The 26,831-nt window shown below is 47.8% G+C and overlaps 1 long non-coding RNA gene and 15 other non-coding genes across 16 annotated transcripts; 1 reads left to right on the plus strand and 15 right to left on the minus strand.

Moving 5' to 3' along the window:
• The first annotated feature begins 2,316 nt into the window (after nt 1-2,316).
• LOC122458664 lies at nt 2,317-7,379 on the plus strand. The gene is made up of 2 exons (XR_006278777.1): nt 2,317-2,376; nt 2,637-7,379. It is a non-coding gene; the product is annotated as an uncharacterized LOC122458664 (long non-coding RNA).
• A 3,358-nt stretch (nt 7,380-10,737) lies between these two features.
• Nucleotides 10,738-10,827, minus strand: TRNAY-GUA. Its single transcript is given in 2 exon segments — nt 10,738-10,773; nt 10,791-10,827. It is a non-coding gene; the product is annotated as a tRNA-Tyr (tRNA).
• A 1,863-nt stretch (nt 10,828-12,690) lies between these two features.
• On the minus strand, nt 12,691-12,780 carry TRNAY-GUA. The gene is given in 2 exon segments: nt 12,691-12,726; nt 12,744-12,780. It is a non-coding gene; the product is annotated as a tRNA-Tyr (tRNA).
• Nucleotides 12,781-13,491: 711 nt separating this feature from the next.
• Nucleotides 13,492-13,564, minus strand: TRNAA-AGC. Its single transcript has one exon. It is a non-coding gene; the product is annotated as a tRNA-Ala (tRNA).
• A 1,087-nt stretch (nt 13,565-14,651) lies between these two features.
• Nucleotides 14,652-14,741, minus strand: TRNAY-GUA. Its single transcript is given in 2 exon segments — nt 14,652-14,687; nt 14,705-14,741. It is a non-coding gene; the product is annotated as a tRNA-Tyr (tRNA).
• A 711-nt stretch (nt 14,742-15,452) lies between these two features.
• TRNAA-AGC lies at nt 15,453-15,525 on the minus strand. The gene has a single exon. It is a non-coding gene; the product is annotated as a tRNA-Ala (tRNA).
• A 1,087-nt stretch (nt 15,526-16,612) lies between these two features.
• On the minus strand, nt 16,613-16,702 carry TRNAY-GUA. The gene is given in 2 exon segments: nt 16,613-16,648; nt 16,666-16,702. It is a non-coding gene; the product is annotated as a tRNA-Tyr (tRNA).
• A 711-nt stretch (nt 16,703-17,413) lies between these two features.
• Nucleotides 17,414-17,486, minus strand: TRNAA-AGC. Its single transcript has one exon. It is a non-coding gene; the product is annotated as a tRNA-Ala (tRNA).
• A 1,087-nt stretch (nt 17,487-18,573) lies between these two features.
• Nucleotides 18,574-18,663, minus strand: TRNAY-GUA. Its single transcript is given in 2 exon segments — nt 18,574-18,609; nt 18,627-18,663. It is a non-coding gene; the product is annotated as a tRNA-Tyr (tRNA).
• A 711-nt stretch (nt 18,664-19,374) lies between these two features.
• On the minus strand, nt 19,375-19,447 carry TRNAA-AGC. The gene has a single exon. It is a non-coding gene; the product is annotated as a tRNA-Ala (tRNA).
• A 1,087-nt stretch (nt 19,448-20,534) lies between these two features.
• On the minus strand, nt 20,535-20,624 carry TRNAY-GUA. The gene is given in 2 exon segments: nt 20,535-20,570; nt 20,588-20,624. It is a non-coding gene; the product is annotated as a tRNA-Tyr (tRNA).
• Nucleotides 20,625-21,334: 710 nt separating this feature from the next.
• On the minus strand, nt 21,335-21,407 carry TRNAA-AGC. The gene has a single exon. It is a non-coding gene; the product is annotated as a tRNA-Ala (tRNA).
• Nucleotides 21,408-22,494: 1,087 nt separating this feature from the next.
• Nucleotides 22,495-22,584, minus strand: TRNAY-GUA. The gene is given in 2 exon segments: nt 22,495-22,530; nt 22,548-22,584. It is a non-coding gene; the product is annotated as a tRNA-Tyr (tRNA).
• A 1,871-nt stretch (nt 22,585-24,455) lies between these two features.
• Nucleotides 24,456-24,545, minus strand: TRNAY-GUA. Its single transcript is given in 2 exon segments — nt 24,456-24,491; nt 24,509-24,545. It is a non-coding gene; the product is annotated as a tRNA-Tyr (tRNA).
• Nucleotides 24,546-25,255: 710 nt separating this feature from the next.
• TRNAA-AGC lies at nt 25,256-25,328 on the minus strand. The gene has a single exon. It is a non-coding gene; the product is annotated as a tRNA-Ala (tRNA).
• Nucleotides 25,329-26,415: 1,087 nt separating this feature from the next.
• On the minus strand, nt 26,416-26,505 carry TRNAY-GUA. Its single transcript is given in 2 exon segments — nt 26,416-26,451; nt 26,469-26,505. It is a non-coding gene; the product is annotated as a tRNA-Tyr (tRNA).
• Between the last annotated feature and the right edge of the window lie 326 nt (nt 26,506-26,831).

Raw genomic sequence — 26,831 nt, forward strand, 5'->3', positions numbered from 1 at the left:
ATTCTTCTCCATAGGAAAAAATGCCATGGGATCTTTAATGATCACAAGATGGTCAGTCATCAGTGTCTTCATGGCTTTACCCTGTGACCTAATATGGCAACTGTAGGTTGTGCAGGAGCAGAGATACTGCTCAGAGCTGCACTGTATGAAGTCCCTTTAGAAAACTTAAAAAAACATACAGCAACTGTATTGGGATACTGGGGAAAGTGTTTCCCACACAAGAGCTCACAAAACTACAGTCTAGCATGCAACCCTTATCACATAGAATGAATATGATATATGACAAAAAGCAAGAATACTAAGCACGGAACATTAGAAAATGGGTTTTTCTTTAGCTGTATCTTAAATATCTCTTTGGAAACACAACTAAAGTCATCAGTGTGAATTTGCTCGTAAGTGCTGATCTCAAGTTCTGTGACAGTACAAATATCTATGTAAAATGTTAGTATAATACAGCCTTTTCAGAAATCCTCTGTATTTTAGCATTTGTACATGATATAGTCGTTACTTTTTAAAACCCTGGTTTCAGGAATTTAAACTCTGCTTGTTTAAAACGGCATTGAACTGAAACTTCACTTACATATTATCAGGCCAAATAGTTATTTTTATTGCATATAATAAAGACTTTAGACTTTCAGGTGCTATTTTATAATGTTTTAGCTAAATCATAGCAATTTTTTTACTCATCTAAATTTGACAAAAATATACAGATCTAAGCTACTATTCATTTATATAATTTGTTTCATAATTTACTGAACACACACTATGCCTGTGCCCCGTGCCAGGCTCTTGGTACCATTCAGGAAATAAAATAGTAACTTGCTAGTATTTGGTGAGGCATTCATACCCCTATTGCTATTCCTGACTTGGCTTTTACTGAGGCTACAGTGTGGTTTCTTTCTCTCCAAGCTGCCCAACAGCAACAAAAATTGCTAGCTGTCTTACATAAAAAAGCACATTTATGGGCATATTCCAGAACATAGAGAATCACAAAATGTATGGTAAACAGAATATAAACACAACTGGCCAACTGCTACAAAAAAACTTAGGGAGCTAGTCTCTAACCTAAATTCTGTAGAATAGTGGTTGAAATGTGAGAACCTTGTGTGTTTGGACTTGACAGCTGCACGTTGTCTTTCTTTGGTATAGAAATGTGTGATCTTCTGTTTGACTTATCACTTATTTACAAATTAATAGATTACACAATTCAGTCCCTGGTATCATGCATGCAGTGTAATTTGACAGCACACTGCAGTATTTCAGGACATGTATTTCTGTTGCACAACCACATTTAATTTGATTTCATTTGATTAACTTTTATTTTTAGAAAACAAATTTCATGTTTGAAATAAAAACAATTCAAACAAGCACAGTAGTTTCCTCAATTAGTGTTACAAAGGGAAGTGTTAGATGAACTTACAGACTTTTATGTTGAGAATTGCATTTGAAATCCCCATTCTTTCAGAAGTCGTCAAAATTTCTCCTGTATCTCAATATATGCTCAGATATTTCCAACCTGTGAGTACTATATTTTACTGAATTGTATTAATTTTAGTCTGTAGAAGCTCCATAGCACAGGAGAAACATGTATTTCTGTCTAAAAGATTAGAGACTAGGCCAGAATTATAGATAGGATGCTAACCTCCTTTACTTTACATGCCCTTATTAAAGAAAGATCTTCTTAAACTACCTTTCAGTCTTGTTCTTTGATTATTGAACTATTCAAGGATGCACTGGTGACCCACCAGAACTGCTATTGCTGCTTTGCAGTTCTCTGTTTAAATGCACACTAAATTCTGGCAATGGAGGAACTACCCCTACATCAGTGGTTCTGAATCTGTGGCCTGCGGGCCAGTTTCAGCCCAGTCAGCCCAGAGCTGCAACCCTTGTGACATCCTCAGGGCCATACAGATAGTATTGGATGCAGCCCACAATGGTAAATAGGTTGAGAACCACTGCCCTAAATGAATCTTTTTGTCTGGAAAATGGAAATGTGCTTCTGTGAATAGCACATTGAATTGGGATGAAGGTGCATTTTGGTTATATTTTCTGATTTAGATAGTGCCAAAGTGGTAGAATTGTTTGTAACCTTGAACAAAATGTTATGGTTGTTCTTTCAAAAGTTTACAACTGAACATTCACTTAATACAGCTTTGAAACTTTTCTATGCAGTAGAAAAATGCTGCTTTTTTAACCATCTAAATTTAAATGAAACAAGCATAGAAAGTTTTTTTAACGTTCCTCTTATATTTTTTTTTTTTTTTTTTTAGTAGTTTACTGTGCTGTATTTGCTTTTTTGTTTTGTTTTTTTGGCTCTGCTGCTGCCTGATTGCATACTTCCGGTTCCAAATGAGGTGTGATTTACCAGTCAGTCAGGTTTCAGAGTAGCAGCCGTGTTAGTCTGTATTCGCAAAAAGAAAAGGAGTACTTGTGGCACCTTAGAGACTAACAAATTTATTAGAGCATAAGTTTTCGTGAGCTACAGCTCACTTAATCGGATGCATTTGGTGGAAAAAAATTTTTCCACCAAATGCATCTGATGAAGTGAGCTGTAGCTCACGAAAGCTTATGCTCTAATAAATTTGTTAGTCTCTAAGGTGCCACAAGTACTCCTTTTCTTTTTACCAGTCAGTCAGTAACTCTATTGTTTGCAACTCTGAGTTTCTACTATATTATCTCTTCTATGTGAAATTCACTTATTTTTTCCAAAGCAAAAACATACAGCAAGCTTTAATGCAGTGGTTCTCATCTGATTATTCATTGTGGGCCACAGGGGCCAGTTGGCAGGGCAGTGGCCCTGGAGCTTGCGGGGCCAGGTGGCTGCCCCCAACCCCGCCATGTGGGGTGGGCCGGCTGCTCATCCTGGACCCCCTCTGCATAGCTGTCCCAGACCCTGCCATGCGGGATGAGACGGCTGCCCTGCATCCTGCCACATGGGGCTGAAGTTTACAGGGCCGTGTGGCTGCCCTGACTCCGGAACCCCACCAGGCGGCTGACCTGGGCCCCAGAGCTCATGGGCCCTGCTGGTTGCCCTGAATACCACGGGGCCAGAGCTTGCAGGGCCGGGCGGCTGCCCCAGACTCCAGAGCTTGTGGGTCTGCCAGAAGCCCCAGGCCCCAACCGCATGGGGCTGGCCAGGAGCCCAATCCCACGGGGTCCACCAGCAGCCCCAACCCCTCCCCTGCTGCACTGGGCAGCGGGGCAGCCCAGCTGGACCCCTCCACATGTGGTGGCTGGAAACCCACTGGACCCTGGCCATGTGGTCTGGCCTTTAGCACACAGCTGAGCTGGGCTGCAGCTGTGTGCTAATTGGGCTGCGTGCAGCCCACGGTTGAGAACCGCTGTTTTAACTGTTCACTAACTTTTCTGAGGTTTTATATTTGAATTACTAATTTTTAAGACTACTTTTTATCCAACTACATTAAGACTATATTTTATAATACATTGTTACATGTATTACATACATAGTAATACAAAATATTGTGTAGTCCATTATGAAATTCTAGCTAAGAGATTGTTGTTTTAGAAATAGCGCCCTACCAAATTCACAGTCCATTTTGGTCAATTTCAGTCGTAGGATATTAAAAATTGTAAATTTCATGATTTCAGCTCTTTAAAAATGAAATTTCATGGTGGTGTAATTGTAGGGGTCTTGACCCAAAAAGGACTTGAGTGGGTCACAAGGTTATTCTAGGGGAGGTTGCGATACTGCTACTCTTCTGTGCTCCTGGCATCAGTGCTGCCTTCAGAGCTGGGTAGCTGGAGAGCGGCGGCTGCTGGCTAGGAGCCTAGCTCTGAAGGCAGAGCCGTGGCCAGCAGCAGCAGCACAGAAGTAAGGATGGCGTGGGTTTGCCATCCTTACTTCTGCACTACTGCTGATAGGGTGCTGACTTCAGAGCTAGGCGCCCGGCCAACAGCAGCCACTCTCCGGCCACCCAGCTCTGAAGGCAGCACAGAAGCGACGGTGGAAATACCACAACCCCCCTAAAATAACCTTGTGACCCCCTGCAACCTCCTTTGGCGTCAGGACCCGCAATTTGAGCAATGCTGGTTTCCCCCATATAATCTGTATAATACAGGGTAAAAGCGCACACAAGACCAGATTTCACTGTTTGTAACGTGTTTTTCATGGCCGTGAATTTGGTAGGGCCCTATTTATAAAACAATGTCTAAGCAGTATTTCATATTTTGAACAGCCACAATATTGCACAATAGGATAATAAACTCAATTACAGTGCAGCCTCTTGCAAGTAAACAACAGAGGTAGAACACAAAACTTGCAGTGATTCTGGGTAAGAATGTGGTATTTGAAGTCTGCAAAAGTAAGAGTTTCAGAAACTTGTATGTTGATGAGGTACAGATGTAGGAATCATGTATGTATAGGAATGAATTTATGTTGCTGACGCCTGCACTATATCTAAATATATAAATTGAATCGAAAATGGACTGTTCGGCTTTCAAATTTTCTTTCTATATTCCTGGATTATTTTAGAGTTAAACTGCAAAGGCAACATTTGCAAGCAATACATATATGGTATCTCTGGGGTAATTAGTTACATAAAGCAGCAGTACCATGATTATTAATTCTCAGATTTCATATTCATAGCAAAATACTTAAGGTTATGGACTTCAGCTCTGAAATTCCACAATAATGGTTGTATTGACTACTCAGTATATTTACCCACATAATTTCTGAAGTGATTTAGACTGGCAATATTTTGTCAGTCAGTGATTGCAAACAGCATTTAGCAAAACTGAAAACATGCTTGCTTAGATATTCAGGATACAAAGGCCAGATTTTCAAAAGAACTCTTCACCCAGCATCTTCCTTTTACACAACTAACTAAAGTAGCCAGATTTTCAAAATCCACAGCTCCCTTTGACAGCAAGGAAAGCTGCTGCATTCAAAGCATTTCTGAAAACCCTGGTCACTTAATTTGAGTGTCTATTAGGAGCAGAGTTCTTTTGAAAATCTAGCCCCAGCTGGGCGTGCCGAGCATTCTGGAAAATTGATCCTTATATATTTGCAATGTAAAAGTTACAAGAAATGTTATGCTCCACAAAACTGTCTGCACCGTTAGCTTCTGATATGATTGGTTTATTTTGTTTGCCTAAATTAAATCCTAGTCCTGCAACACTTGCTCATGCAAATAATTATTTATGCAAGCAATTTCGTTAAATATTGATGTCAGTGGGTATTTTGTATGAGTAAGTAGTCCAGAATAAGGAGGGAAATTCTATTTAAAAGTTTTATTATCTCCATCTATTCTTTATTTTTTATTTTATTTATTATTACAAAACCTCTTTTTGGTTATCAAAAGTTACCAAAGATACTTCCAAAGTAAAAAGAATGCATTTCTGTTAAGGAGATGTAAATGAATTATGTTGACATGTTAATCAGTGTTTAATCTACATGGTTCAAAAAGCTCTAGTGAACATAATAAATTAACAATGGTTAATATTTGTTCCTCTTCCTCCACTTTGGCAAAGCTCATGTGACTTGTTCATTTTAGATTATCCTCTTACTTAAAGTGAGGGTACATTTCTTTGTAGTTAAGTACATTATTTATTTGTAGGGCAATAGCACGCAAGCCCCAGTCAGAATTCGGGTCATACTGTGCTAAGGTATATAGAAACTCAAAAATTGATTTGTTGTTTATCTGAGATATAAATATACTACAAAAACAACTTGAAGCTACATCCATTTTGAGGGTACAAGTGCTTTAAAGAAGGAAATGGCTAAAATATGGTGTGATAAGTGATTGCATTTAGGATTTTTTTGTGCCAAGACTTACGGAACAACTGACATCAGGGAGTCTCCAATTAGCTAGGCAATGTGCATATTTATTTTGGAGTTAACAGCAATTATACTAAACTATTTAATGACTTAACAAAATGATATTTTTCTTTAAGGGCTCATTTTTTATTAACTACAGTGGTACTTTTCACAGCCTCGGAGTCATATCCAGGAGGAAATGTATGCCATGAGAGTTAAGTTTTGACCCTCTTGTGAAACGTTAAGGGTGTGAAATATTTGCTGTGACATTTGGTTTGTTTTTTGTTATAAAAAATTGCTTAGTGGAAGCCTTTCTGAAAACTGTAGACATCTGGCAAGCTGTATGGTCCAGCAGTTAGGTTGTGGGACTAGGCCTTAAGAGCCCTGGGTTCTAGTCCCATCTTGTCCTATGAATCAACTGGGTGACCTTGTGAAAGACATTTTTGCACCTGTTTTCTTGTCTGTAAAATAGAGATATGATCCTTATTTGCTGAGAACTATAGATGAAAAGCGCTATATAAGTGCTAAGTATTATCATTATTATTAGTGGATGTCATCTCAAATTTGTCAGACACTGCCATACTATCCAACAAGTATTGGTAATACTAATAACAAAGAACATTTACTTTTATTTTTTGCCTCAGTTTGTCTGTTTAGATCATCATGGATAGGAAATGCTTAAGCCCTTTGAGAGGATTATATATATTATTTTAGGAACTTGAATTTTTTACTGAAACTTGCCTTCAATTCCTATGTAATTCATCTATCATTTCCTCTGTGAATTTCTCTGTTTATTTTAGACCCAGTTACCTTAGGGCTTGTGTATAACTGCAATGGCATGAATTTTATTAAAAAGGAAATTAATTTGTATGCCTGCATCTGAGGATGCACAATCTTTAGTAATTACAAACATCTGAATTTTTTTCCCACTGTTGAAGACAATCTGCCTTCATTTGAGATAACATTTGTGTCTGGAATAAAGCACATATTGTTTTGTTTTCTAAAGGAGATAGTTTGTTGTATGGTAGATGCTTGAAATTCGTGAGAAAGCTGGGAGTATTGAAATGGCAGATATGTTTCAAAAGTGCAATGAATGTGTTAATTGTGTTGGTATTTTGAACCTCATGATGCACATTCCAAATTAGCAGTTCTTTATACCATACTACCATGGGACATCTTAATTTTCAACTCTTAAAAATATTGTTATTGCAAGCAGCTAAGGCTGCACAATTGCAGCACTTAAAGTACTAGAATTATCTATGTAAAATATCTACTAGGTGCACTTTTTGCACCTTAATTGATAAATGCATTTGAAAAAGTCTGATTTACGTTTATAGAAAAATCTATTCTAAAAAAATCATTATTCGTGTAAGTGTATATAACTTCCCTCTCTGAGGGAAGCATTTTAACAATTTTCTCAGATATGTACGCACGCGCACACACACATAGTGTTGGCAAAATAATCTTGCAGTACTTTTACATGTTGTTATGGTTGCTGAATGACAGCTGTGTGTAATATGTTAACATTTTTCTTTTCTTGTTTTACATATGTCAAACTGTTAAAATGTCTTAGTGGAAAATAAAAGAAGGATTAGAAAAGTTAGAAATACCTGCATTGTTTCTCTCGCACTCTATATTTCTCAAGTCATATAACACTGGTGAAAATTTAAATTTACTTTTTATGATAAAGCTCTTTCTTTACCCAATTTTAACCTAAGATTGGTTATTATAGAAACTTCTGATCATGTTCACTATAGTGAAGGTTGCAAAATAGCTTCCATTCTAATCTTCTGTTTTCTCTTTCTTACAAGTTTCTAAAATATTTATTTTCTGACGTAAAATTTTCCAGGATTGATCTTTTCTTGGAGGTGAACTTTTATCCTTTGTTTTGAATGTTTCACAGCACAGATAGCCTTTCTTTTTTCCCCCTTACCTCTCTTGCTTGTGCGTGCGCACACACACACACACAATGGAAATTCACTAAATTTGCATCCCCACCACCCAGAGGGGACAGTACTGGTCCTTAAATCCTAATCCTGCAGTCGATAAAGTGTTGGTGGACTGCTGCTCCTATCTAGAGTCAAAGGGGCTCTGTGTGGAAGGAGTAGTCTACTAGCATGCAGTTAATTGCAGGACCAGAGGCAGCTGGTAAAAATGTACTGAAATGTATGTACCTAGATAGGGATGAGTGTGGAATGTAAAATACTTGTATGCCAGCTAAGGGCTGTGTATAAAGAATAGCTATTCTGCTTTAAATTCACACCGTGCCTCATTCCAGAATAAATGTAATGTGTAGACAAGCCTTTAGTAATTTGGGAGAAGATCTGTCGAATAAAAATGCTATATTTGACTAATTCTAGTTCTGTTTTTAAAATATACAAGTATAGTAAAATGAGGTATATCTCTCTACATAGGTTTAATTAATATGGTATGTCATCTGGTCTATATTTAGGGAACATTCCACTGCCCTCCAAATATATACTGTGACAAAGTTCCTCCTCTACTTTGGCGGGTCTTGCGCTTATTGGCGGATTTGCTCGCCTTGGAGCTTCACGGTAGCCCTCAGCTTGGCCGTTTTTCTGAACCCACAATCCAGGTGGACTCCTCCTGTGTCTGACCAGGAGTTGGGAGGTTTGGGGGGAACCCGGGCCCACCCTCTACTCTGGGTTCCAGCCCAGGGCTCTGTGGAATGCAGCTGTCTAGAGTGCCTCCTGGAACAGCTGTGTTACAGCTACAACTCCCTCGGCTACTTCCCCATGGTCTCCTCCCAACACCTTCTTTATCCTCACCATAGGACCTTCCTCTTAGTGTCTGATAATGCTTGTACTCCTCAGTCCTCCAACAGTATGCGTTCTTGCTCCGAGCTCCTTACACGCACACCACAAACTGAAGTGAGCTCCTTTTTAAACCCAGGTGCCCTGATTAGCCTGCCTTAATTGATTCTAGCAGCTTCTTGAGTGGCTGCAGGTGTTCTAATCAGCCTGTCTGTCTTAATTGTCTCCAGAAGGTTCCTAATTGTTCTGGAACCTTCCCTGTTACCTTACCCAGAGAAAAGGAACCTACTTAACCTGGGGCTAATATATCTGCCTTCTATCACTTTCCTGTAGCCATCCGGCCTGACCCTCTCACAAGATAAATAAAATTTAAATCTACAATTCATTTTCAGTGATAAAAATTAAATCAATTTGTCGTATGTGTTTTTAAACTGGATTAAATGAAGTAACTACAATGCTGGTCCTATTTTACATAGATGTCTCATTCTCCAGGAGAAAAAGGAAAGCATGTGTATTGTTTAATGATCGGGAAAGATTTTTAAATGTTACAGAATAAAAGGTTTGAAAACTGATCTTTAAAAAGTTTAAACACATTTTCCTTCTAACTTTTTAAAATATTTAAGTTTCACTTCATAATGTCCTTCTTTGTGGGAAGTGTTTTAACAATTTTCTCAAAAAAAAAAATCTAGATTCTTATCAGTTACGTAACAATTATAGTTGGGATGTTTTTAAAATACATCAGTTCAGAAAAGAAATCATGCAAAATGTATCCTCGTGTTATAAAAGAGAGATTCTAAAGGTGTTTAATGTACTTAGAAAATGACTTTCAGTTAAGATACAGGGTAGAACTGTAAGAAATCCAGCCCTTGATGTTTTTAAACTATATTTCCAAATGATTTCTTGAAGACAAGGACATCATATACTCTGCCAAATTTCTGCTACACTGGAGAGTACGCAGATGACTGTTTAATGCTCTATGCCACCAGACAAGAATCTTATTTCAAATCTTAATGAACAAATATTTTCTCTTAAACCTCTCAGCTATTTTTAAAAATTAGATTAGTAACAGACAGCTTTAGACACCTGCAAAACCTGTAGCCAAAGGGGGGCAAGCTAAATACACCACTAACTTTCATAATATTTTTTGAAAAAGAAAATTTTCCCAGAACAGGCACCTCCAGGGCACACTCAGTTTGGATTCCACACTAAATTGCAGGAATAAGGTCATCTTGTGGTATAGTCTTGGTCATTTGCAAGGCGGATACAGGAAATTCCAGGTTTGAAGGATGGGAAGGTTTTAGACTTTGCTTCCACGTCCAACAAATGTTAAAAGGCAAGGCCTACACATTCAGTAAATATAGGTGCAGTTATACACTTAAAAGAAAAACTAGGTCCTAAGCCTGCTCCCATTGAAAATGAATTTTGCCACTGACTTCAATGGAAAGAAGTTTGGGCCCTTGGAGGAAAAAAAAAAAACACTTTTCTGTTAAAATCTTCCAGGATACTGAGAGAAAGTTACAATGAAGACAATTCCTACAGCTGGAAGAGACCCTGCTCCCAAAATGACATGCTTTTAGTCCCCAATCTAGCAAAACAGCTAAGCATCTAGGCAGGGGTGGCAGGGTTGTAGAACTGTTGGTGATGCCTAGAATCCATCCACCCCCCCAAACTCCGCCCCCCACCTGCCTGAGGCTTTGGGAGGAAGTTTGGGCTGGGGGTGGGGGTGCAGGAGGCGATGATGGGTGCAGGCTCTGGGAGTTTGCGTGTAGGCTTAGGGCTTGGGGAGGGGGAGCAGAAGGAGGTGAGGGGTGCAGGCTCTGGGAGGGAATTTAGGGATAGGAGGGGTGCAGGGCTGAGGGCTGTGGGGCTGAGGATGAGAGATTTGGGGTGTGGGAAGGGGCATTTAGGTACAAGCTCAGATGGGGGTGTAGAAGGAGGGCGGGATGCAAGCTCTGGGAGGGAATTTAGGGATAGGAGGGGTGCAGGGGTGAGGGCTGTGGGGCTGAGGATGAGAGATTTCGGGTGTGGGAAGGGGCTCAGGGCTGGGGGAGAGGATTAGGGGGCGGGGGGGGGATGAGAGCCCTGGCTGAGGACCGAGCTCCAGATGCCAGTCTCACACGAATGCAGTACAATGTGGCAGTGGCCAGAGCAGGAGCTCTAAAGAAGAAAGTGGAACCAAAAGCTCCCTCCTTCAAGCCAGAGTCGAACCAGCAACCTAAGGATTCCCAGGAGTGTTAAACCTACAGTTCTCCGCTCTACCAGCTGAGCTATCGAAGGAAGCCAGGTGCAAAGGGCCCCGAGTGACTCAAGGTGTCAGAAGTGCCACTGGCGCTAACTGATAATTATAGGCTTGCCTCTGCCCAGCCCTTGAATAAGTTACACACCCCTATCCCTTCATCCTCCTGACTGCCGGGTCGCCACCTAGTCTGCCCTCAATTCACCCAACAGGCTCCCTAACAGGCATGGCACGAAGACAATGCCGCAAGGTAAGAACGGAACGCCAGGGGGCACCAGGCTACCATCCTACCTACAGGGGACCCGGAATTGTCTCAAGCACGCGCAGCACAATGTTGGGACCCCAGCCCTGATTCCCACCCAGAACAGGGACAGTGCTGCAATGGAAAACATGTTTGCAGCTTTCTGCCTGGCTTGAAAGGGGCTTTTTAAACCACAACGTTTTCTCAGTCCGTTCCCCTTCCCCTCCGTCAATAATTGACACATTTCCACTCTTCTCCTTTCACACCCGACTCCGCCTTCCGCGCCTACCTCAGGAAAAACAAAGACAAAGAGACTGGCAAAAGGAAAGAACTCAGACACACACTCTCCTGAAAGAGAGGTTGCCCTTTTGCTGCCTCAAGACAAAAGGCTTACCGCAACGCTCCTTTCTGGCAGACAGAAATCGTGTGAGGTGAGTGCAAGCGGGTGGGGATGGAAAAAAGAGAAAGATGGGAGAGGAAGAGCAGCAGCAGTCACCGCCTCCTGGAGAATGCGGACATTGATCCCGCTACCTCTCGCATGCTAAGCGAGCGCTCTACCATTTGAGCTAATTCCCCATACTCTCACAAGGAGAACCCGCCCCCTCAGCGCACACCCCATCCAGGGATTTCTTCACCGCAAAACAGACTACCTTTACGTTTGCACACCACCCTGGAAAGGACCTCCACCCAACAAGGACACGTGACATAGCAAAGAACGCTGCTCCCCTTTCTTGCCTTTCAACAAAACACACCTTTCCAGAGACCATCAAAGAAACTTACACACGCCCAGGCCTTGCCCTCCCACACATACCTAACGCCTCTGTTCATGACAAGAAGAATAGGAAAAACTGCAAAGGAAAGGCGACGAGTTGCCTCCCTGCCCGCCTAGTCTCTGAACAGGCCAAGGACAGCAAAGCTTTAGATTATCTACGGACAGCCCGGCAGCTCCTTGCCAGAAATTCCGCCAGATTGGGCTTCTCGCACTTCTCTGCCAGAAACCTTTGCAATCGCCGTTGCCCAAAGACAACCCATCTCGACAAATGTCATGGACAAAAGCCCAAAACGGAAAGAAATGGAATCGCTCCCTCACACTACTCCATAAACTGAGCTCTATGACGCCGAGGAAAGATGGACAGAGAGCAAACCACTGAAAGGCATACATTGCTACAACGTTGAGCATAATAGCCCGCTGTCAGCAACGCACACAACAGGTTGAGCCTGAAGGACAAGGGACTCTCAGTGACGAAAGGGCCTTTCCTTTTCCCCCTACGTTCCCGTCCTCCCCGCCACCAGAAACTATGTCCCCGCAGCACCTCTGCCCCAGGCAAAACACCTCGAAGACAGCTTGGGGACATAGCTACGGCCGCTCTATTGTATGACAAAGGCGCCGCGGTACCAGGGTGATAAATGGCACTTCTGAAGCCTGAGATCCATAGCTAGATGTCTACGCTGTGAGTGCGGGAGAGCGAAGAAAAAGGAACTCGGCCTATAAAGGCATAAACTGTGGCCTAGGTACTTGGAAGCAGGTGTGGTAGATGAAAGTAGTGGCAAGTGGTGCTTTAAATGCAGCCGACCTCCAGAGGCCAGTCTTGCACGAATGCAGTACAACGTGGCAGTGGCCAGAGCGGGAGCTCTAAAGAAGAAGGTGGAACCAAAAGCTCACTCCTTCGAGCCGGAGTCGAACCAGCAACCTAAGGATTCCCAGGGGTGTTAAACCTACAGTCCTCCGCTCTACCAGCTGAGCTATCGAAGGAAGCCAAGTGCAAAGGGCCCCGAGTGACTCAAGGTGTCAGGTAGAAGTGCCACTGGCACTAACTATAATTATAGGCTTGCCTCTGCCCAGCCTTTGAAAGGAATAAGCGACGCACACCTATCCCTTCATCCTCCTGGCTGCCGGGTCGCCGCCTAGTCTGCCCGCAATTCACCCAACAGGCTCCTTAACAGGCATGGCACGAAGACAATGCCGCAAGGTAAGAACGGAATGCCAGGGGGCACCAGGCTACCATCCTACCTACAGGGGACCCGGAATTGTCTCAAGCACGCGCAGCACAATGTTGGGGCCCCAGCCCTGATTCCCACCCAGAACAGGGATAGTGGTGCAATGGAAAACATGTTTGCAGCCTCCTGCCTGGCTTGAAAGGGGCTTTTTAAACCACAACGTTTTCTCAGTCCGTTCCCCTTCCCCTTCGTCAATAATTGACACATTTCCGCTCTTCTCCTTTCACACCCGACTCCGCCTTCCGCGCCTACCTCAGGAAAAACAAAGACAAAGAGACTGGCAAAAGGAAAGAACTCAGACACACACTCTCCTGAAAGAGAGGTTGCCCTTTTGCTGCCTCAAGACAAAAGGCTTACCGCAACGCTCCTTTCTGGCAGACAGAAATCGTGTGAGGTGAGTGCAAGCGGGTGGGGATGGAAAAAAGAGAAAGATGAGAGAGGAAGAGCAGCAGCAGTCACCGCCGCCTGGAGAATGCGGGCATTGATCCCGCTACCTCTCGCATGCTAAGCGAGCGCTCTACCATTTGAGCTAATTCCCCATACTCTCACAAGGAGACCCCGCCCCCTCAGCGCACACCCCATCCAGGGATTTCTTCACCGCAAAACAGACTACCTTTACGTTTGCACACCACCCTGGAAAGGACCTCCACCCAACAAGGACACGTGACATAGCAAAGAACGCTGCTCCCCTTTCTTGCCTTTCAACAAAACACAGCTTTCCAGAGACCATCAGAGAAACTCACACACGCCCAGGCCTTGCCCTCCCACACATACTGAACGCCTCTGTTCATGACAAGAAGAAGAGGAAAAACTGCAAAGGAAAGGCGACGAGTTGCCTCCCTGCCCGCCTAGTCTCTGAACAGGCCAAGGACAGCAAAGCTTTAGATTATCTACGGACAGCCCGGCAGCTCCTTGCCAGAAATTCCGCCAGATTGGGCTTCTCGCACTTCTCTGCCAGAAACCTTTGCAATCGCCGTTGCCCAAAGACAACCCATCTCGACAAATGTCATGGACAAAAGCCCAAAACGGAAAGAAATGGAATCGCTCCCTCACACTACTCCATAAACTGAGCTCTATGACGCCGAGGAAAGATGGACAGAGAGCAAACCACTGAAAGGCATACATTGCTACAACGTTGAGCATAATAGCCCGCTGTCAGCAACGCACACAACAGGTTGAGCCTGAAGGACAAGGGACTCTCAGTGACGAAAGGGCCTTTCCTTTTCCCCCTACGTTCCCGTCCTCCCCGCCACCAGAAACTATGTCCCCGCAGCACCTCTGCCCCAGGCAAAACACCTCGAAGACAGCTTGGGGACATAGCTACGGCCGCTCTATTGTATGACAAAGGCGCCGCGGTACCAGGGTGATAAATGGCACTTCTGAAGCCTGAGATCCATAGCTAGATGTCTACGCTGTGAGTGCGGGAGAGCGAAGAAAAAGGAACTCGGCCTATAAAGGCATAAACTGTGGCCTAGGTACTTGGAAGCAGGTGTGGTAGATGAAAGTAGTGGCAAGTGGTGCTTTAAATGCAGCCGACCTCCAGAGGCCAGTCTTGCACGAATGCAGTACAACGTGGCAGTGGCCAGAGCGGGAGCTCTAAAGAAGAAGGTGGAACCAAAAGCTCACTCCTTCGAGCCGGAGTCGAACCAGCGACCTAAGGATTCCCAGGGGTGTTAAACCTACAGTCCTCCGCTCTACCAGCTGAGCTATCGAAGGAAGCCAAGTGCAAAGGGCCCCGAGTGACTCAAGGTGTCAGGTAGAAGTGCCACTGGCACTAACTATAATTATAGGCTTGCCTCTGCCCAGCCTTTGAAAGGAATAAGCGACGCACACCTATCCCTTCATCCTCCTGGCTGCCGGGTCGCCGCCTAGTCTGCCCGCAATTCACCCAACAGGCTCCTTAACAGGCATGGCACGAAGACAATGCCGCAAGGTAAGAACGGAATGCCAGGGGGCACCAGGCTACCATCCTACCTACAGGGGACCCGGAATTGTCTCAAGCACGCGCAGCACAATGTTGGGGCCCCAGCCCTGATTCCCACCCAGAACAGGGATAGTGGTGCAATGGAAAACATGTTTGCAGCCTCCTGCCTGGCTTGAAAGGGGCTTTTTAAACCACAACGTTTTCTCAGTCCGTTCCCCTTCCCCTTCGTCAATAATTGACACATTTCCGCTCTTCTCCTTTCACACCCGACTCCGCCTTCCGCGCCTACCTCAGGAAAAACAAAGACAAAGAGACTGGCAAAAGGAAAGAACTCAGACACACACTCTCCTGAAAGAGAGGTTGCCCTTTTGCTGCCTCAAGACAAAAGGCTTACCGCAACGCTCCTTTCTGGCAGACAGAAATCGTGTGAGGTGAGTGCAAGCGGGTGGGGATGGAAAAAAGAGAAAGATGAGAGAGGAAGAGCAGCAGCAGTCACCGCCGCCTGGAGAATGCGGGCATTGATCCCGCTACCTCTCGCATGCTAAGCGAGCGCTCTACCATTTGAGCTAATTCCCCATACTCTCACAAGGAGACCCCGCCCCCTCAGCGCACACCCCATCCAGGGATTTCTTCACCGCAAAACAGACTACCTTTACGTTTGCACACCACCCTGGAAAGGACCTCCACCCAACAAGGACACGTGACATAGCAAAGAACGCTGCTCCCCTTTCTTGCCTTTCAACAAAACACAGCTTTCCAGAGACCATCAGAGAAACTCACACACGCCCAGGCCTTGCCCTCCCATACATACTGAACGCCTCTGTTCATGACAAGAAGAAGAGGAAAAACTGCAAAGGAAAGGCGACGAGTTGCCTCCCTGCCCGCCTAGTCGCTGCACAGGCCAAGGACAGCAAAGCTTTAGATTATCTACGGAGAGCCCGGCAGCTCCTTGCCAGAAATTCCGCCAGATTGGGCTTCTCGCACTTCTCCGCCAGAAGCCTTTGCAATCGCCGTTGCCCAAAGACAACCCATCTCGACAAATGTCATGGACAAAAGCCCAAAACTGAAAGAAATGGAACCGCTCCCTCACACTATTCCATAAACTGAGCTCTATGACGCCGAGGAAAGATGGACAGAGAGCAAACCACTGAAAGGCACACATTGCTACAACGTTGAGCATAATAGCCCGCTGTCAGCAGCGCACACAACAGGTTGAGCCTGAAGGACAAGGGACTCTCAGTGACGAAAGGGCCTTTCCTTTTCCCCCTACGTTCCCGTCCTCCCCGCCACCAGAAACTATGTCCCCGCAGCACCTCTGCCCCAGGCAAAACACCTCGAAGACAGCTTGGGGACATAGCTACGGCCGCTCTATTGTATGACAAAGGCGCCGCGGTACCAGGGTGATAAATGGCACTTCTGAAGCCTGAGATCCATAGCTAGATGTCTACGCTGTGAGTGCGGGAGAGCGAAGAAAAAGGAACTCGGCCTATAAAGGCATAAACTGTGGCCTAGGTACTTGGAAGCCGGTGTGGTAGATGAAAGTAGTGGCAAGTGGTGCTTTAAATGCAGCCGACCTCCAGAGGCCAGTCTTGCACGAATGCAGTACAACGTGGCAGTGGCCAGAGCGGGAGCTCTAAAGAAGAAGGTGGAACCAAAAGCTCACTCCTTCGAGCCGGAGTCGAACCAGCGACCTAAGGATTCCCAGGGATGTTAAACCTACAGTCCTCCGCTCTACCAGCTGAGCTATCAAAGGAAGCCAAGTGCAAAGGGCCCCGAGTGACTCAAGGTGTCAGGTAGAAGTGCCACTGGCACTAACTATAATTATAGGCTTGCCTCTGCCCAGCCTTTGAAAGGAATAAGCGACGCACACCTATCCCTTCATTCTCCTGGCTGCCGGGTCGCCGCCTAGTCTGCCCTCAATTCACCCAACAGGCTCCTTAACAGGCATGGCACGAAGACAATGCCGCAAGGTAAGAACGGAATGCCAGGGGGCACCAGGCTACCATCCTACCTACAGGGGACCCGGAATTGTCTCAAGCACACGCAGCACAATGTTGGGGCCCCAGCCCTGATTCCCACCCAGAACAGGGATAGTGGTGCAATGGAAAACATGTTTGCAGCCTCCTGCCTGGCTTGAAAGGGGCTTTTTAAACCACAACGTTTTCTCAGTCCGTTCCCCTTCCCCTTCGTCAATAATTGACACATTTCCGCTCTTCTCCTTTCACACCCGACTCCGCCTTCCGCGCCTACCTCAGGAAAAACAAAGACAAAGAGACTGGCAAAAGGAAAGAACTCAGACACACACTCTCCTGAAAGAGAGGTTGCCCTTTTGCTGCCTCAAGACAAAAGGCTTACCGCAACGCTCCTTTCTGGCAGACAGAAATCGTGTGAGGTGAGTGCAAGCGGGTGGGGATGGAAAAAAGAGAAAGATGAGAGAGGAAGAGCAGCAGCAGTCACCGCCGCCTGGAGAATGCGGGCATTGATCCCGCTACCTCTCGCATGCTAAGCGAGCGCTCTACCATTTGAGCTAATTCCCCATACTCTCACAAGGAGACCCCGCCCCCTCAGCGCACACCCCATCCAGGGATTTCTTCACCGCAAAACAGACTACCTTTACGTTTGCACACCACCCTGGAAAGGACCTCCACCCAACAAGGACACGTGACATAGCAAAGAACGCTGCTCCCCTTTCTTGCCTTTCAACAAAACACAGCTTTCCAGAGACCATCAGAGAAACTCACACACGCCCAGGCCTTGCCCTCCCACACATACCGAACGCCTCTGTTCATGACAAGAAGAAGAGGAAAAACTGCAAAGGAAAGGCGACGAGTTGCCTCCCTGCCCGCCTAGTCGCTGCACAGGCCAAGGACAGCAAAGCTTTAGATTATCTACGGACAGCCCGGCAGCTCCTTGCCAGAAATTCCGCCAGATTGGGCTTCTCGCACTTCTCCGCCAGAAGCCTTTACAATCGCCGTTGCCCAAAGACAACCCATCTCGACAAATGTCATGGACAAAAGCCCAAAACTGAAAGAAATGGAACCGCTCCCTCACACTATTCCATAAACTGAGCTCTATGACGCCGAGGAAAGATGGACAGAGAGCAAACCACTGAAAGGCATACATTGCTACAACGTTGAGCATAATAGCCCGCTGTCAGCAACGCACACAACAGGTTGAGCCTGAAGGACAAGGGACTCTCAGTGACGAAAGGGCCTTTCCTTTTCCCCCTACGTTCCCGTCCTCCCCGCCACCAGAAACTATGTCCCCGCAGCACCTCTGCCCCAGGCAAAACACCTCGAAGACAGCTTGGGGACATAGCTACGGCCGCTCTATTGTATGACAAAGGCGCCGCGGTACCAGGGTGATAAATGGCACTTCTGAAGCCTGAGATCCATAGCTAGATGTCTACGCTGTGAGTGCGGGAGAGCGAAGAAAAAGGAACTCGGCCTATAAAGGCATAAACTGTGGCCTAGGTACTTGGAAGCAGGTGTGGTAGATGAAAGTAGTGGCAAGTGGTGCTTTAAATGCAGCCGACCTCCAGAGGCCAGTCTTGCACGAATGCAGTACAACGTGGCAGTGGCCAGAGCGGGAGCTCTAAAGAAGAAGGTGGAACCAAAAGCTCACTCCTTCGAGCCGGAGTCGAACCAGCGACCTAAGGATTCCCAGGGGTGTTAAACCTACAGTCCTCCGCTCTACCAGCTGAGCTATCGAAGGAAGCCAAGTGCAAAGGGCCCCGAGTGACTCAAGGTGTCAGGTAGAAGTGCCACTGGCACTAACTATAATTATAGGCTTGCCTCTGCCCAGCCTTTGAAAGGAATAAGCGACGCACACCTATCCCTTCATCCTCCTGGCTGCCGGGTCGCCGCCTAGTCTGCCCGCAATTCACCCAACAGGCTCCTTAACAGGCATGGCACGAAGACAATGCCACAAGGTAAGAACGGAACGCCAGGGGGCACAACGCTACCATCCTACCTACAGGGGACCCGGAATTGTCTCAAGCACGCGCAGCACAATGTTGGGACCCCAGCCCTGATTCCCACCCAGAACAGGGATAGTGGTGCAATGGAAAACATGTTTGCAGCCTCCTGCCTGGCTTGAAAGGGGCTTTTTAAACCACAACGTTTTCTCAGTCCGTTCCCCTTCCCCTTCGTCAATAATTGACACATTTCCGCTCTTCTCCTTTCACACCCGACTCCGCCTTCCGCGCCTACCTCAGGAAAAACAAAGACAAAGAGACTGGCAAAAGGAAAGAACTCAGACACACACTCTCCTGAAAGAGAGGTTGCCCTTTTGCTGCCTCAAGACAAAAGGCTTACCGCAACGCTCCTTTCTGGCAGACAGAAATCGTGTGAGGTGAGTGCAAGCGGGTGGGGATGGAAAAAAGAGAAAGATGAGAGAGGAAGAGCAGCAGCAGTCACCGCCGCCTGGAGAATGCGGGCATTGATCCCGCTACCTCTCGCATGCTAAGCGAGCGCTCTACCATTTGAGCTAATTCCCCATACTCTCACAAGGAGACCCCGCCCCCTCAGCGCACACCCCATCCAGGGATTTCTTCACCGCAAAACAGACTACCTTTACGTTTGCACACCACCCTGGAAAGGACCTCCACCCAACAAGGACACGTGACATAGCAAAGAACGCTGCTCCCCTTTCTTGCCTTTCAACAAAACACAGCTTTCCAGAGACCATCAGAGAAACTCACACACGCCCAGGCCTTGCCCTCCCACACATACCGAACGCCTCTGTTCATGACAAGAAGAAGAGGAAAAACTGCAAAGGAAAGGCGACGAGTTGCCTCCCTGCCCGCCTAGTCGCTGCACAGGCCAAGGACAGCAAAGCTTTAGATTATCTACGGACAGCCCGGCAGCTCCTTGCCAGAAATTCCGCCAGATTGGGCTTCTCGCACTTCTCCGCCAGAAGCCTTTGCAATCGCCGTTGCCCAAAGACAACCCATCTCGACAAATGTCATGGACAAAAGCCCAAAACTGAAAGAAATGGAACTGCTCCCTCACACTATTCCATAAACTGAGCTCTATGACGCCGAGGAAAGATGGACAGAGAGCAAACCACTGAAAGGCACACATTGCTACAACGTTGAGCATAATAGCCCGCTGTCAGCAGCGCACACAACAGGTTGAGCCTGAAGGACAAGGGACTCTCAGTGACGAAAGGGCCTTTCCTTTTCCCCCTACGTTCCCGTCCTCCCCGCCACCAGAAACTATTTCCCCGCAGCACCTCTGCCCCAGGCAAAACACCTCGAAGACAGCTTGGGGACATAGCTACGGCCGCTCTATTGTATGACAAAGGCGCCGCGGTACCAGGGTGATAAATGGCACTTCTGAAGCCTGAGATCCATAGCTAGATGTCTACGCTGTGAGTGCGGGAGAGCGAAGAAAAAGGAACTCGGCCTATAAAGGCATAAACTGTGGCCTAGGTACTTGGAAGCCGGTGTGGTAGATGAAAGTAGTGGCAAGTGGTGCTTTAAATGCAGCCGACCTCCAGAGGCCAGTCTTGCACGAATGCAGTACAACGTGGCAGTGGCCAGAGCGGGAGCTCTAAAGAAGAAGGTGGAACCAAAAGCTCACTCCTTCGAGCCGGAGTCGAACCAGCGACCTAAGGATTCCCAGGGGTGTTAAACCTACAGTCCTCCGCTCTACCAGCTGAGCTATCGAAGGAAGCCAAGTGCAAAGGGCCCCGAGTGACTCAAGGTGTCAGGTAGAAGTGCCACTGGCACTAACTATAATTATAGGCTTGCCTCTGCCCAGCCTTTGAAAGGAATAAGCGACGCACACCTATCCCTTCATCCTCCTGGCTGCCGGGTCGCTGCCTAGTCTGCCCTCAATTCACCCAACAGGCTCCTTAACAGGCATGGCACGAAGACAATGCCACAAGGTAAGAACGGAACGCCAGGGGGCACAACGCTACCATCCTACCTACAGGGGACCTGGAATTGTCTCAAGCACGCGCAGCACAATGTTGGGACCCCAGCCCTGATTCCCACCCAGAACAGGGACAGTGGTGCAATGGAAAACATGTTTGCAGCCTCCTGCCTGGCTTGAAAGGGGCTTCTTAAACCACAACGTTTTCTCAGTCCGTTCCCTTCCCCTTTGTCAATAATTGACACATTTCCGCTCTTCTCCTTTCACACCCGACTCCGCCTTCCGCGCCTACCTCAGGAAAAACAAAGACAAAGAGACTGGCAAAAGGAAAGAACTCAGACACACACTCTCCTGAAAGAGAGGTTGCCCTTTTGCTGCCTCAAGACAAAAGGCTTACCGCAACGCTCCTTTCTGGCAGACAGAAATCGTGTGAGGTGAGTGCAAGCGGGTGGGGATGGAAAAAAGAGAAAGATGAGAGAGGAAGAGCAGCAGCAGTCACCGCCGCCTGGAGAATGCGGGCATTGATCCCGCTACCTCTCGCATGCTAAGCGAGCGCTCTACCATTTGAGCTAATTCCCCATACTCTCACAAGGAGACCCCGCCCCCTCAGCGCACACCCCATCCAGGGATTTCTTCACCGCAAAACAGACTACCTTTACGTTTGCACACCACCCTGGAAAGGACCTCCACCCAACAAGGACACGTGACATAGCAAAGAACGCTGCTCCCCTTTCTTGCCTTTCAACAAAACACAGCTTTCCAGAGACCATCAGAGAAACTCACACACGCCCAGGCCTTGCCCTCCCACACATACCGAACGCCTCTGTTCATGACAAGAAGAAGAGGAAAAACTGCAAAGGAAAGGCGACGAGTTGCCTCCCTGCCCGCCTAGTCGCTGCACAGGCCAAGGACAGCAAAGCTTTAGATTATCTACGGACAGCCCGGCAGCTCCTTGCCAGAAATTCCGCCAGATTGGGCTTCTCGCACTTCTCCGCCAGAAGCCTTTACAATCGCCGTTGCCCAAAGACAACCCATCTCGACAAATGTCATGGACAAAAGCCCAAAACTGAAAGAAATGGAACCGCTCCCTCACACTATTCCATAAACTGAGCTCTATGACGCCGAGGAAAGATGGACAGAGAGCAAACCACTGAAAGGCACACATTGCTACAACGTTGAGCATAATAGCCCGCTGTCAGCAGCGCACACAACAGGTTGAGCCTGAAGGACAAGGGACTCTCAGTGACGAAAGGGCCTTTCCTTTTCCCCCTACGTTCCCGTCCTCCCCGCCACCAGAAACTATGTCCCCGCAGCACCTCTGCCCCAGGCAAAACACCTCGAAGACAGCTTGGGGACATAGCTACGGCCGCTCTATTGTATGACAAAGGCGCCGCGGTACCAGGGTGATAAATGGCACTTCTGAAGCCTGAGATCCATAGCTAGATGTCTACGCTGTGAGTGCGGGAGAGCGAAGAAAAAGGAACTCGGCCTATAAAGGCATAAACTGTGGCCTAGGTACTTGGAAGCCGGTGTGGTAGATGAAAGTAGTGGCAAGTGGTGCTTTAAATGCAGCCGACCTCCAGAGGCCAGTCTTGCACGAATGCAGTACAACGTGGCAGTGGCCAGAGCGGGAGCTCTAAAGAAGAAGGTGGAACCAAAAGCTCACTCCTTCGAGCCGGAGTCGAACCAGCGACCTAAGGATTCCCAGGGGTGTTAAACCTACAGTCCTCCGCTCTACCAGCTGAGCTATCGAAGGAAGCCAAGTGCAAAGGGCCCCGAGTGACTCAAGGTGTCAGGTAGAAGTGCCACTGGCACTAACTATAATTATAGGCTTGCCTCTGCCCAGCCTTTGAAAGGAATAAGCGACGCACACCTATCCCTTCATCCTCCTGGCTGCCGGGTCGCCGCCTAGTCTGCCCGCAATTCACCCAACAGGCTCCTTAACAGGCATGGCACGAAGACAATGCCACAAGGTAAGAACGGAACGCCAGGGGGCACAACGCTACCATCCTACCTACAGGGGACCCGGAATTGTCTCAAGCACGCGCAGCACAATGTTGGGACCCCAGCCCTGATTCCCACCCAGAACAGGGATAGTGGTGCAATGGAAAACATGTTTGCAGCCTCCTGCCTGGCTTGAAAGGGGCTTTTTAAACCACAACGTTTTCTCAGTCCGTTCCCCTTCCCCTTCGTCAATAATTGACACATTTCCGCTCTTCTCCTTTCACACCCGACTCCGCCTTCCGCGCCTACCTCAGGAAAAACAAAGACAAAGAGACTGGCAAAAGGAAAGAACTCAGACACACACTCTCCTGAAAGAGAGGTTGCCCTTTTGCTGCCTCAAGACAAAAGGCTTACCGCAACGCTCCTTTCTGGCAGACAGAAATCGTGTGAGGTGAGTGCAAGCGGGTGGGGATGGAAAAAAGAGAAAGATGAGAGAGGAAGAGCAGCAGCAGTCACCGCCGCCTGGAGAATGCGGGCATTGATCCCGCTACCTCTCGCAAGCTAAGCGAGCGCTCTACCATTTGAGCTAATTCCCCATACTCTCACAAGGAGACCCCGCCCCCTCAGCGCACACCCCATCCAGGGATTTCTTCACCGCAAAACAGACTACCTTTACGTTTGCACACCACCCTGGAAAGGACCTCCACCCAACAAGGACACGTGACATAGCAAAGAACGCTGCTCCCCTTTCTTGCCTTTCAACAAAACACAGCTTTCCAGAGACCATCAGAGAAACTCACACACGCCCAGGCCTTGCCCTCCCACACATACCGAACGCCTCTGTTCATGACAAGAAGAAGAGGAAAAACTGCAAAGGAAAGGCGACGAGTTGCCTCCCTGCCCGCCTAGTCGCTGCACAGGCCAAGGACAGCAAAGCTTTAGATTATCTACGGACAGCCCGGCAGCTCCTTGCCAGAAATTCCGCCAGATTGGGCTTCTCGCACTTCTCCGCCAGAAGCCTTTGCAATCGCCGTTGCCCAAAGACAACCCATCTCGACAAATGTCATGGACAAAAGCCCAAAACTGAAAGAAATGGAACCGCTCCCTCACACTATTCCATAAACTGAGCTCTATGACGCCGAGGAAAGATGGACAGAGAGCAAACCACTGAAAGGCACACATTGCTACAACGTTGAGCATAATAGCCCGCTGTCAGCAGCGCACACAACAGGTTGAGCCTGAAGGACAAGGGACTCTCAGTGACGAAAGGGCCTTTCCTTTTCCCCCTACGTTCCCGTCCTCCCCGCCACCAGAAACTATTTCCCCGCAGCACCTCTGCCCCAGGCAAAACACCTCGAAGACAGCTTGGGGACATAGCTACGGCCGCTCTATTGTATGACAAAGGCGCCGCGGTACCAGGGTGATAAATGGCACTTCTGAAGCCTGAGATCCATAGCTAGATGTCTACGCTGTGAGTGCGGGAGAGCGAAGAAAAAGGAACTCGGCCTATAAAGGCATAAACTGTGGCCTAGGTACTTGGAAGCCGGTGTGGTAGATGAAAGTAGTGGCAAGTGGTGCTTTAAATGCAGCCGACCTCCAGAGGCCAGTCTTGCACGAATGCAGTACAACGTGGCAGTGGCCAGAGCGGGAGCTCTAAAGAAGAAGGTGGAACCAAAAGCTCACTCCTTCGAGCCGGAGTCGAACCAGCGACCTAAGGATTCCCAGGGGTGTTAAACCTACAGTCCTCCGCTCTACCAGCTGAGCTATCGAAGGAAGCCAAGTGCAAAGGGCCCCGAGTGACTCAAGGTGTCAGGTAGAAGTGCCACTGGCACTAACTATAATTATAGGCTTGCCTCTGCCCAGCCTTTGAAAGGAATAAGCGACGCACACCTATCCCTTCATCCTCCTGGCTGCCGGGTCGCTGCCTAGTCTGCCCTCAATTCACCCAACAGGCTCCTTAACAGGCATGGCACGAAGACAATGCCACAAGGTAAGAACGGAACGCCAGGGGGCACAACGCTACCATCCTACCTACAGGGGACCTGGAATTGTCTCAAGCACGCGCAGCACAATGTTGGGACCCCAGCCCTGATTCCCACCCAGAACAGGGACAGTGGTGCAATGGAAAACATGTTTGCAGCCTCCTGCCTGGCTTGAAAGGGGCTTCTTAAACCACAACGTTTTCTCAGTCCGTTCCCTTCCCCTTTGTCAATAATTGACACATTTCCGCTCTTCTCCTTTCACACCCGACTCCGCCTTCCGCGCCTACCTCAGGAAAAACAAAGACAAAGAGACTGGCAAAAGGAAAGAACTCAGACACACACTCTCCTGAAAGAGAGGTTGCCCTTTTGCTGCCTCAAGACAAAAGGCTTACCGCAACGCTCCTTTCTGGCAGACAGAAATCGTGTGAGGTGAGTGCAAGCGGGTGGGGATGGAAAAAAGAGAAAGATGAGAGAGGAAGAGCAGCAGCAGTCACCGCCGCCTGGAGAATGCGGGCATTGATCCCGCTACCTCTCGCATGCTAAGCGAGCGCTCTACCATTTGAGCTAATTCCCCATACTCTCACAAGGAGACCCCGCCCCCTCAGCGCACACCCCATCCAGGGATTTCTTCACCGCAAAACAGACTACCTTTACGTTTGCACACCACCCTGGAAAGGACCTCCACCCAACAAGGACACGTGACATAGCAAAGAACGCTGCTCCCCTTTCTTGCCTTTCAACAAAACACAGCTTTCCAGAGACCATCAGAGAAACTCACACACGCCCAGGCCTTGCCCTCCCACACATACCGAACGCCTCTGTTCATGACAAGAAGAAGAGGAAAAACTGCAAAGGAAAGGCGACGAGTTGCCTCCCTGCCCGCCTAGTCGCTGCACAGGCCAAGGACAGCAAAGCTTTAGATTATCTACGGAGAGCCCGGCAGCTCCTTGCCAGAAATTCCGCCAGATTGGGCTTCTCGCACTTCTCCGCCAGAAGCCTTTGCAATCGCCGTTGCCCAAAGACAACCCATCTCGACAAATGTCATGGACAAAAGCCCAAAACTGAAAGAAATGGAACGGCTCCCTCACACTATTCCATAAACTGAGCTCTATGACGCCGAGGAAAGATGGACAGAGAGCAAACCACTGAAAGGCACACATTGCTACAACGTTGAGCATAATAGCCCGCTGTCAGCAGCGCACACAACAGGTTGAGCCTGAAGGACAAGGGACTCTCAGTGACGAAAGGGCCTTTCCTTTTCCCCCTACGTTCCCGTCCTCCCCGCCACCAGAAACTATTTCCCCGCAGCACCTCTGCCCCAGGCAAAACACCTCGAAGACAGCTTGGGGACATAGCTACGGCCGCTCTATTGTATGACAAAGGCGCCGCGGTACCAGGGTGATAAATGGCACTTCTGAAGCCTGAGATCCATAGCTAGATGTCTACGCTGTGAGTGCGGGAGAGCGAAGAAAAAGGAACTCGGCCTATAAAGGCATAAACTGTGGCCTAGGTACTTGGAAGCCGGTGTGGTAGATGAAAGTAGTGGCAAGTGGTGCTTTAAATGCAGCCGACCTCCAGAGGCCAGTCTTGCACGAATGCAGTACAACGTGGCAGTGGCCAGAGCGGGAGCTCTAAAGAAGAAGGTGGAACCAAAAGCTCACTCCTTCGAGCCGGAGTCGAACCAGCGACCGAAGGATTCCCAGGGGTGTTAAACCTACAGTCCTCCGCTCTACCAGCTGAGCTATCGAAGGAAGCCAAGTGCAAAGGGCCCCGAGTGACTCAAGGTGTCAGGTAGAAGTGCCACTGGCACTAACTATAATTATAGGCTTGCCTCTGCCCAGCCTTTGAAAGGAATAAGCGACGCACACCTATCCCTTCATCCTCCTGGCTGCCGGGTCGCTGCCTAGTCTGCCCTCAATTCACCCAACAGGCTCCTTAACAGGCATGGCACGAAGACAATGCCACAAGGTAAGAACGGAACGCCAGGGGGCACAACGCTACCATCCTACCTACAGGGGACCCGGAATTGTCTCAAGCACGCGCAGCACAATGTTGGGACCCCAGCCCTGATTCCCAC

Source organism: Dermochelys coriacea, chromosome 2 (assembly GCF_009764565.3).
Source record: "Dermochelys coriacea isolate rDerCor1 chromosome 2, rDerCor1.pri.v4, whole genome shotgun sequence".
Lineage (NCBI taxonomy): Eukaryota > Metazoa > Chordata > Testudines > Dermochelyidae > Dermochelys > Dermochelys coriacea.